Genomic DNA, 9,296 nt, shown 5'->3' on the forward strand with positions numbered 1-9,296 from the left:
TCTGAAAGCTTGAATCAAGTAAATCATTTTTTTCTCTTTTTGTTGAGACAGGATCTCACTATGTATGGCCAGGCTGGCCTTGAACTTACTATGTAACCCAAGCTGGCCTGAAACTTGTGGCGATCCTCCTGACTCAGCCTCCCAAGTGCAGGAATTACAGGTGTGCGCCCACCACATCCAGCAAGAATGTGGATTCTGATGTAAGACTAAGCTGAGTCCTCTTCTATATTACACACAATTGTTAGCTATTGTTCATGATAATACATGTTAAAAATAAGCTTATAATACATATTTTAAAATTTTTAAATGCCAAAAATAAAGCAACTCTATGAGTGTTATCGTTCTGGATATCTAAAATGTACCAATAAAAAAAATTAAAAATAAAAAAAATTAAATGTACCAATAAATGTTTTGCTTCAAAAAATAAAATAAAGTAAGCAAAAGCCATACAAAATGGTACACACCTATAATCCCAGTTTCTCAGGAGGTTGAGGAAGGAGGCTCAAAAGTCTGACAGCAACCTGCACAATACAACCATAATAAAAAATAAACAGTGAAGTATGGTGCCCTATGCCTCTAATCCCATCACTCCAGAAGGCTGAGGCAGCAGGGCCGCAGTTTCGAGCCCAGCATAGGCAATTTAGAAATTAGTAAAACCTGATCTCAAAAAATAAAGCTGGGCATGGTAGCACATGCTTCTAATCCCAGTTACTGAGGAAGCTGAGGCAAGAGGATCAATGCAAGCTCAAGGCTAGTCTGGACTATATAGAGAGTTCAAGGCCAGCCTAAACTCATAGTGAGACCCTATCTCAAAAAAACAAAATAAATAAATAAATAAATAATGAGAAAGGGGGCCCAGGGATTTAGCTCAGTAGTTTTGCCGCCTGCTGCGCAAGCGCAAGGACTGGAGTTTGATCCTCAGTACCAAAAAAAACAAAAACAAAATGAGAAAGGGGGCCAGGGATTTAGCTCAGTGGTTCCACCGCCTGCCTCAAAAGCGCAAGGTCCGGAGTTCGATCCCCAGTACCAAAAAAAAAAAAAAAAAGGAAAAGACTGGAATGTACCTCAGTACAAAGGCACTAGATTCAAAGCCCACTACCAGAGGGGCTCAGGGGAGGGCGGGAGGGCGGGAGGGCGGGAGGGCGGGGCGGGGCGGGGCGGGGTGGGGGGGAAGCCTGACAAAGGAGCTTAGCTCAGTAGTGCACTGCTTGCTTAAAATATGAGGTCCTGGTTTTTTGTTTTGTTTTGGTTTTTTTTTGGTAGTGGGGATCGAACTCGGGTCCTTGCACTTGCGTGGCAGGCGCTGGAACCACAGAGCTAAATCCCCGGCCCTAGGTCCTGGTTTTGATTGGGGGGAAGAGATGTAACTCCCAAACCTACTAGATATCAGAAATGAGAGTTTGTGTTCTCTAAAATGGAAGAATGAATTCTAGGAACAGTGGAGGTTAAGAGTAGGAAAAATTTATTGGGAGAAAGCAAGCTTCTGCCTAAGAGAGACAGAAGGGGGCCTAGAAAGTGGGTTGCCCGGCTACCCCACTTTTCAGATGTTTTATACATCAAAGCCATGTTGTGAGGTGGGTACAAAGTGGGACAAAACTATAAGACCCAATGGAAATTTACAAGGTGAGCATGAGGTGAGACAAAACCATGACCAACCAATAAGATTTCCAGTACAGTCACCCAGGTAATATTGATTAGATGGGGATCAAATGGGAAAACAAGTCACGTACAAGGTACTTCCCATTTAGAATATCAATCACTGCTATGTGTCCCCAGGGGAAGTAGTGTCTCCTCTTTTTATAATGCTAACCAGTGCATGTGCCTTAATTGTTCTCCATGTTGGCTCCTTGCTGTGTTGGCTCCTGGAGGGCTGGTGCCTTAAGGGAGGCCCTGTCTAACTGCCAACAAGATATCTAATTAATTTACCTATCTACAATAGTTTCAATAACCAGTAGCACACAAAAAAAGAAAGTAGGCATGAATATACACATATGTCCATGGTAGCATTGTTCACAATAGACAAAAGATGGTAACAAATATGAATCATGAATGTGAATGTGAAAATGGGATGGAGTACACCCCAGTGGAAGAAACACTTGCATTTGTATGGGTCAAGATCTGGTTTCATCTATGGCAGGACCAGGACAAAAAAAAATGTAGAAATGCGTAAGACTGAGTACTATTCAGCCTTAAAAAAAGAAAGGCCAAGGGCTAGGGATTTAGCTCAGTGGTGTTGCACCTGCCTTGAAAGCACAAGGTCCTGAGTTCCATCCTCAGTACCCAAAAAAAAAGGCAATTCAGATATATACATATGTATGTATGTACACTATAACATATATGAATCTTGAGGAAATTATGTGGCATACCTAACAGGAAGACTCAAATTCATAGAAACATAAAGTAGGGCCGGGGATTTAGCTCAGTGGTTCCACCGCCTGCCTCACAAGCACAAGGTCCCAAGTTTGATCCCTGGTACCAAAAAAAAGAAAGAAATATAAAGTAGAATGATGTTTGCTAGCAAGTGACAGAGGAGCTATAGCAACAGTTTCAATAGAGAAAGAATTATAATTAGTCTAACCGAGTCCAAGGTAAGAAGCACCTAATTGTACAGCTACAGAGTCAACTAGTTTTTTATGGGTTTTTTTGGTATCGGGGATCAAACTGGGGTCTTTGCACTGTGCAGCAGGCGGCGAAACCACTGAGCTAAACCCCCAGCCCCTAAACTAGTTTTTTAACACTCCACTGACAATGAAACAAAATTGGAAATGTGGTCACTTCCATTGCGTTTGACCAAACCGAACAGCTACTGCTGGCTGGTGACACCACCTCTCCTTCCCCCAGAACCTTGCTGCTCTTTGTGATTCCCACTCAGAAGCCAGATGTGACTCATACTGTAACTCAAGCGATGTACATGTACATAAACCACACTTGGACCAGTCCTACCAGACTCTCCCTGACCTACCAAATTGGGTAGAAACAGGTAGCATCCCAGGTGGCCCAGCATTGAGGCACAAGCCTGGAATCTCAGCTACTCACATGGCTGAGGGAGGAGGATCTCAATTCCAGGCCAGCTTGGGAAAATGAGCCAGACCCTAAAATAAAACGGGCTGAGGGTATTGCTCATGGTAGGGCACCCTTTGTTTCCATCTCCAGGTATCTCCCACCCTCAAAAAAGACGTTCTGAGGGCTGGGGATATAGCTCAGTGGCGCTGCGCCTGCCTCGTAAGTGCAAGGTCCTGAGTTCGATCCCCAGTTACGGAAGGGAAAAAAAACATTCTGGTGTTGAATTTTGGCTTCCAGAAAACTATGATCTGAACTTGGATGGCCAATGGCTGGGAGAGGAGCAAGGAGCCTTCCAAAGGAACGGGATTTGTTACACTGCCCAAAGCACATCGTCGCCGTGCTCAATACTTCAAGGGCTCAGATTTGCAATACTTCAGTTCCTTTAAGCGGGGAAGAACACTTAAGGGTAAGAACATTCACCGACAGGTAGGGAAGGGGTCCCTCCAAGAAAGCAATCACGCTCCCCAGGCAAGGAAGCCCTCAGACACCTTGCAAACCGCCTCCCAATCGCCAAGTAACCCCGAAAAGGCGCATTTGCGAAGCAGTCACCTGCTCGGCTCCAAGGCCGCTTCCCCACTCTGCAGCTGAACCGGAGTCCAACCCTTGTCTCTCAGGGCAGCACCCTGCGGGGTGGTTCCTTGCTTACCTTTCCGGGCTGCTTCTCCAACCAGGCCTGCTGTGAAGCGCGTAGGGTCTCCCAGCCTCCTCCACGCTGCAGGTACCTCCACTCTGCAGGTTGGATGCAGGAAGGCGTGGGTGGGTGGGTGCGTGCGGAGACTGGACCTTAACGGTCCTCGCAGGCTTGTGTGGGGGGTGACCCACAATCCCTCGCGAGAGCGGGGAGGGATGCAGGGGAGGGGTACGGCTGGCGAGAAGAGCCAAACGCGTGTGGGCGCAGTGGTGTGAGTCCGTAATCTCACCGCAGGGGCCCGAGGCAAGATGGCGAGTTTGAGGTCAGCCAAGGATATGTACAAAATTCAAGTCCAGGGACGGGGATTTAGCTCAGTGGTTTCGCTGCCTGCTGCGCAAGCTCAAGGACCCGAGTTCAATCTCTGGTACCAAAAAACCCAAAAAAACCAAAACAAAACAAAAAACCACAAACAAAATTCAAGTCCAGCCCGGGCTATGTAGTGTGTTTGAAGCCAGCCTGCGTTAAGTAGTGTGTTCGAGGTTACCTGGACAACGAAGTAAGACCTTGTCTCAGAGAGAAGGTGAGTGGTACAGTTTAATGCTTACATTACATTTTCCTGGACATTTTACACCAAAAAATTGTTGCCTCTCTAGTGTTCCTTTTGCCTCCACTATACTCACTCAGGGAGACCATTCCTATTAATGATTGAGAATACGTGTAGAGCTCTTGGTCCCAAGGTTTTGAATTCCAGGTCTTGTGCTGAGCTACATCTCCAGCAGTTTTGTTTTGTTTTTTTTCTTTTCAAACAGGGCCTTGAATTTGTGATCCTCATCCCTTAGGCTCCGAAGTAGCTGGTGTAGGGAAAGGGCGTCTGTAGGCAGGGTAAGATTAGAATAAGGAGCCTGGGGTGGTGATGCACCTCTATACTCCCAGTGCTTGAGAGGCTGAGACAGGAGGATCACTATGAGTTCAAGGCATGGGTTACATAGTCAACTCAAGGCCAGCTGAGCTACACTGTCTCAAAATAACAAAACCGGGCCAGGGATTTAGCTCAGCGGTTCCACCGCCTGCCTCGCAAGCACAAGGACCTGAGTTCAATCCGCGGTACCAAAAAAACCCAAAAACTAAACAAAATTTTTTTTTAAAAAACAGTAGCATTAGGGCCCCATTAGGCGCTCTGGGTAATCCTGACTAGAAAGAGTTAAAACTTCACCGGAGGGAGCAATTAAAAGACAAGTATATATAGAGAAGAAAAACCGGATAAAGAAAGGTACCAAATGGCATAAGGATGTATATCAGACCAATGGGAGAGCTGATAGGCAGACCACAGAAGAGGCCAGGTACACTGAAACCAAGATAGCTGCCTCTCCTCACCTCCGGTAAAATGCAAAGGAGGCAAAAAGGGGAGGGTGATACCTAATTTAAAAGAAAACTGTTATTGGGCTGGGGATTTAGCCCAGTGGTTCCGTCGCCTGCCTCACAAGCGCAAGGACCTGAGTTCGATCCTCGGTACCAAAAAAAAAACACCAAAACTGTTATTTAGTATGTAAAATATATACTTAAACTTATGGACATATATACATATATATATTTATACACTCACTATTGCTATACTAGATATAGACACATTCTCTCTCCTTTTTTTTTTTTTGGTACCAGGGATCAAACTAGGGACCTTGTGCTTTCGAGGCAAGTGGTTGAACCACTGAGCTAAATCCCTGGCCCCGAGTCCCATTCTCTTAATCACTAACTCCAAGATGCCTTTTTCTATGAGACTCGTCCTACCTAACCTATGAATCCCAGCGATAAAGCCCTGGCAAGGACAAATGGCTAGGAAGAAGTAAAACAAAGCCCACCAAAAGGAATGTGCATTTAGGCGGGGGTGCCTGGGTCCTGTGGCCTGGGACTCATCCAAGGACAGCTCACAGAGCCAATCAGGTTGTGATAAGTTTCAAGTACCCACTTAGGAGGAAGGGTCCCTAGCACCTAATGAAAGAAGCCAGGGACAAAAGCCCCAAGCACATCCATCCTTTCCCCTACCCCCTCTTCAAGGAAGCTTTCTGTCTTCTGCTTTTCCTTCTTACAAACCAAGCATCTTCCCTTCTTAAACTCTGTCCCATCAATTCATTATTGCCGCTGAGTTTACAGTCCCAGGTGGATGCTCATCCCAGTAGTGCTCAGCCCTGACGTGACACTGGATTACAAGCATGAGCTACCATACCTGGCAGGATGCTCATTTGATGGGGAAGTCCCAGATGAGATTTGGAGTAAATCACAACATGACCCTCTGAACTCTACAAAGGTAACAACTGGGGGTTGCAAGCTGAGGCACACTGGCCCCATCTGCACTTCCTAGGTCTTCTTTATTCTGCCCTCAGGTGCCAGTACAGTCTCCACCAGTATGTTGCCCTCCATGGTGGCTTTTACATAGTAAAAGAGCTCCTTGAGGGCCGGGGATTTAGCTCGGTGGTTTCGCTGCCTGCTGCGTAAGTGCAAGGGCCCAAGTTTGATTCCCGGTACCCCCCAAAAAACCAAAAAAGAGCTCCTTGACTCTACTTGAAAATTGTTTGGGTGTGATAAAGCACACCTGTAATCCAGGCTACTTAGGAGGCTGAAGCAGAAAAATAGTGAACTCAAAGCTGTCCTGGCCAATTTAGCAAGATTATGTCATAGAATTTAAAAAAATAAATAAGATCTGGCTGGTCTTGGTGGTACTCGCCTATAATCCCAGCACTCAGGAGGCTGAGGCAGGAGGATCACCCAAGTTCTTGGCTTGCCTGGGCTACATAGTGAATTCAAGGCCAGTGTGAACTACATAGGGAGACCCTATTCTAAAAAACCAAACGAAACAAAAAACTCAAATAGGCCAAAAGATTAAAAAAAGAAAAGAACACCTCTGTGTTCCATTCCCAGTACTACCAAAAAAAAAAAAATTGTCTGGCTAGAATGTGGTTCTAAAAACATTTATTAAATGCCTGCTGAATGCTTCAAGGGCCATCTCATTCATGCACAAAAGAACCTTTCCTTGGATTATTTCCAATATATAGATGAATGAAACTGTTTCTCATCTTGAGGAGGTTAAGTAACTTTTCATGATAACAAGGTTAGGATATAGTTGGAACCACAATTGGGAACCAGATTATTTAATTTTTCTGTTCCAAGATCCAATGGGATGGGCATTAAACTCCAGAAATGAAGAGTTCACATGGGAAAAGGGGAGTAGAAGCCTCTCTCTCTCTCCCTCTTTCTCTTTCTCTCTCTCTCAAGGGATTGAAGCCAGGGGCCTTCTACCACAGAGCTATATCTCCAGCTCTCCCCACCTTTTATTTTTTTCTTTTGAGACAGGGTCTCTGTAAGTTGTTCAGGCTGACCTCAAACTTCAATCCTCCTGCCTCAGCCTCTGAGGAGGTGGATACCAGTTTTCATATGTAATCCACTGAAAAATCAAAAAGCTCATTTTCTAGAGCACTGCAGGTTATCTCTTGGCAGGACCATTGCATCCTAAGGTACACAAAAGTGATACTAGCTGTGGTCACTGTCCTTGTGCACATAACTCAGGTTCAGACTATGGCTTGTATACTGCTGGCTGCACAAAGCCAGACATACAGTAAAAATCAAGAGCAAAAAACCGGAGTATGTGAAAAATTTGCAGCCTGGCCAGAAAGGAAGAGCATGGAAAGTTGGAACCAGGAACAGCACAGTTGGTGAAGAGATTAGCATAAAAAAGAAGCCAATACTTTGCATCAGGACAATAGGAAATTTTTTTTTTGAGACAGGGTCTCATTATGTAGTTGAGACTGGCCTTGAACTCACTATGCAGCACAGGCTGGCCTTGAACTCACAGTGATCCTCCTGCCACAGCCTCCCCAGTGCTGCGATTACAGGTATGCACCACCAAACTGGACATGGTACAGGACAATAGGAAAGATACCTTGAGGGCATCTCAGGAAATGACCAGAACCCACTCATACATGCTTGAGAGTATAAAATGGTAAAACCTTTGAAAGACTGCTTGAAGAGAACCCCAGGGCACCCAGCTCATTTGGAACCACCTAGGGAAGTGTTTCCCCCAGTGCAGCCATGCACTCACTCCTCTGTGACACCTCTCATGCCAGCCTGCCTTGGAACCAGCCAACTATGGACTGAAACCTCTACAAACTGTAAGCCAAATAAATCTTTCCTCCTTTAACTTTGGGTGTCAGGTGTGTTGTCTCAGCAATGAAAAAAATAACTAAGACATCTTTCCACCATGCCTTTTCTGCCCTGGACCCAGCCACCCATGCCCCGAACTCCCTGAAACCATGAGCCAAATAAACTTCATAGCTCTTGACAGGAAGAGCATGGATTTAACCAATTTGTGGCATGAGAGCTTGAGCTCTTAACCTGTTATGTTACACTTCCTCTCCTAGTATTTGGGCATTCATTTCCTGATCTAATCTCTTGGCAAGGAGATATATAAGATCCTATATGTTAAAGTGTATTTGGATAATTTCTTAATTTTCCTTTATGGCTCATCACATCTGAAATCTTTTTTTTATTTGTTTGTTTGTTTTTGGTACCGGGGATCAAACTCGGGTCCTTCTGCTTGCAAGGCAGGTGGTGCAACCACTGAGCTAAATCCCTGGCCCTACATCTGAAATCTTAAATAGTATGTTCTTTTGTCTTCTTTTGACCTTTATGGAAAATTTTTCTCTCTGAGTTACTTTTTTTCACTTTACACTTTTTAGACCCATTGATTGATTTATATGGGGGGGCAGAAGAGAGACAGAGATATTGAGAGAGGAAAAAGAATTATTACTGCTGGATGACAGCTATATTTGAATATACCACTAATTATTTTTTATTCTGTTGGTGGAGATTCACTCTTTTTTTCCTTATCAATATCCATGTTATTAATCCACCCCACTACCCAATTTTAGGCATCTTCTCTACCTGCACTCATTCATTTAGGAGTCTCATCCAATCACATTGATTTAAATTCCATCTGTATATGATTTTTTGAGTATGTAGCCATTAGCAACATGCATCTATTTGAGTCAATGAAAATTAACAGTTCAGTTTAGTTCCTTGGACAGCCTGGCCATATTTCTTTTTTGTTTTTTTGAGACATGGTCTCACTATGTAGGCCAGGCTGGCCTTGAACTTGTGGTGATCCTCTGGTTCAGCCCCCAAAGGGCTAAGATTACAGGTGTCCACCACCATGCCCAGCAAACCTGGCCATATTTCAAGACATATCTGGCTAAGTGGCTACCACATGGGACACTGCAGATACAGAACTTACCTGTCATGACAAAAATTCTATGAGATGGGTCTGATTGATATTCAGACAACTCCCAAATGTGTATCTAGTCAGAAGCTCTCCTCTGAGTTTCAGGTTTAGATAAACTTCCTATGCAGCATTTCCCCTTGGACACTCCACTTTGACTATTAACCCTGATGTGTCAATTTCATTGGACTAAGAAGTGCCTAGCAGATTAGTAAAGCACATCCTGGGTATGTTCAGGTAGAGTATTGGCCTTGAAAAACACATATGGCCTCTTACCTGGTCATCTCTGTCACTGTCCCCTGCTCTACTTCCCAGCCACTGTAAACTGAGTAATTC

Source organism: Heterocephalus glaber, unplaced genomic scaffold (assembly GCF_053883595.1).
Source record: "Heterocephalus glaber isolate CG9 unplaced genomic scaffold, H.glaber_assembly_v1.0 deba00001564, whole genome shotgun sequence".
In the NCBI taxonomy this organism is placed as follows: domain Eukaryota; kingdom Metazoa; phylum Chordata; class Mammalia; order Rodentia; family Bathyergidae; genus Heterocephalus; species Heterocephalus glaber.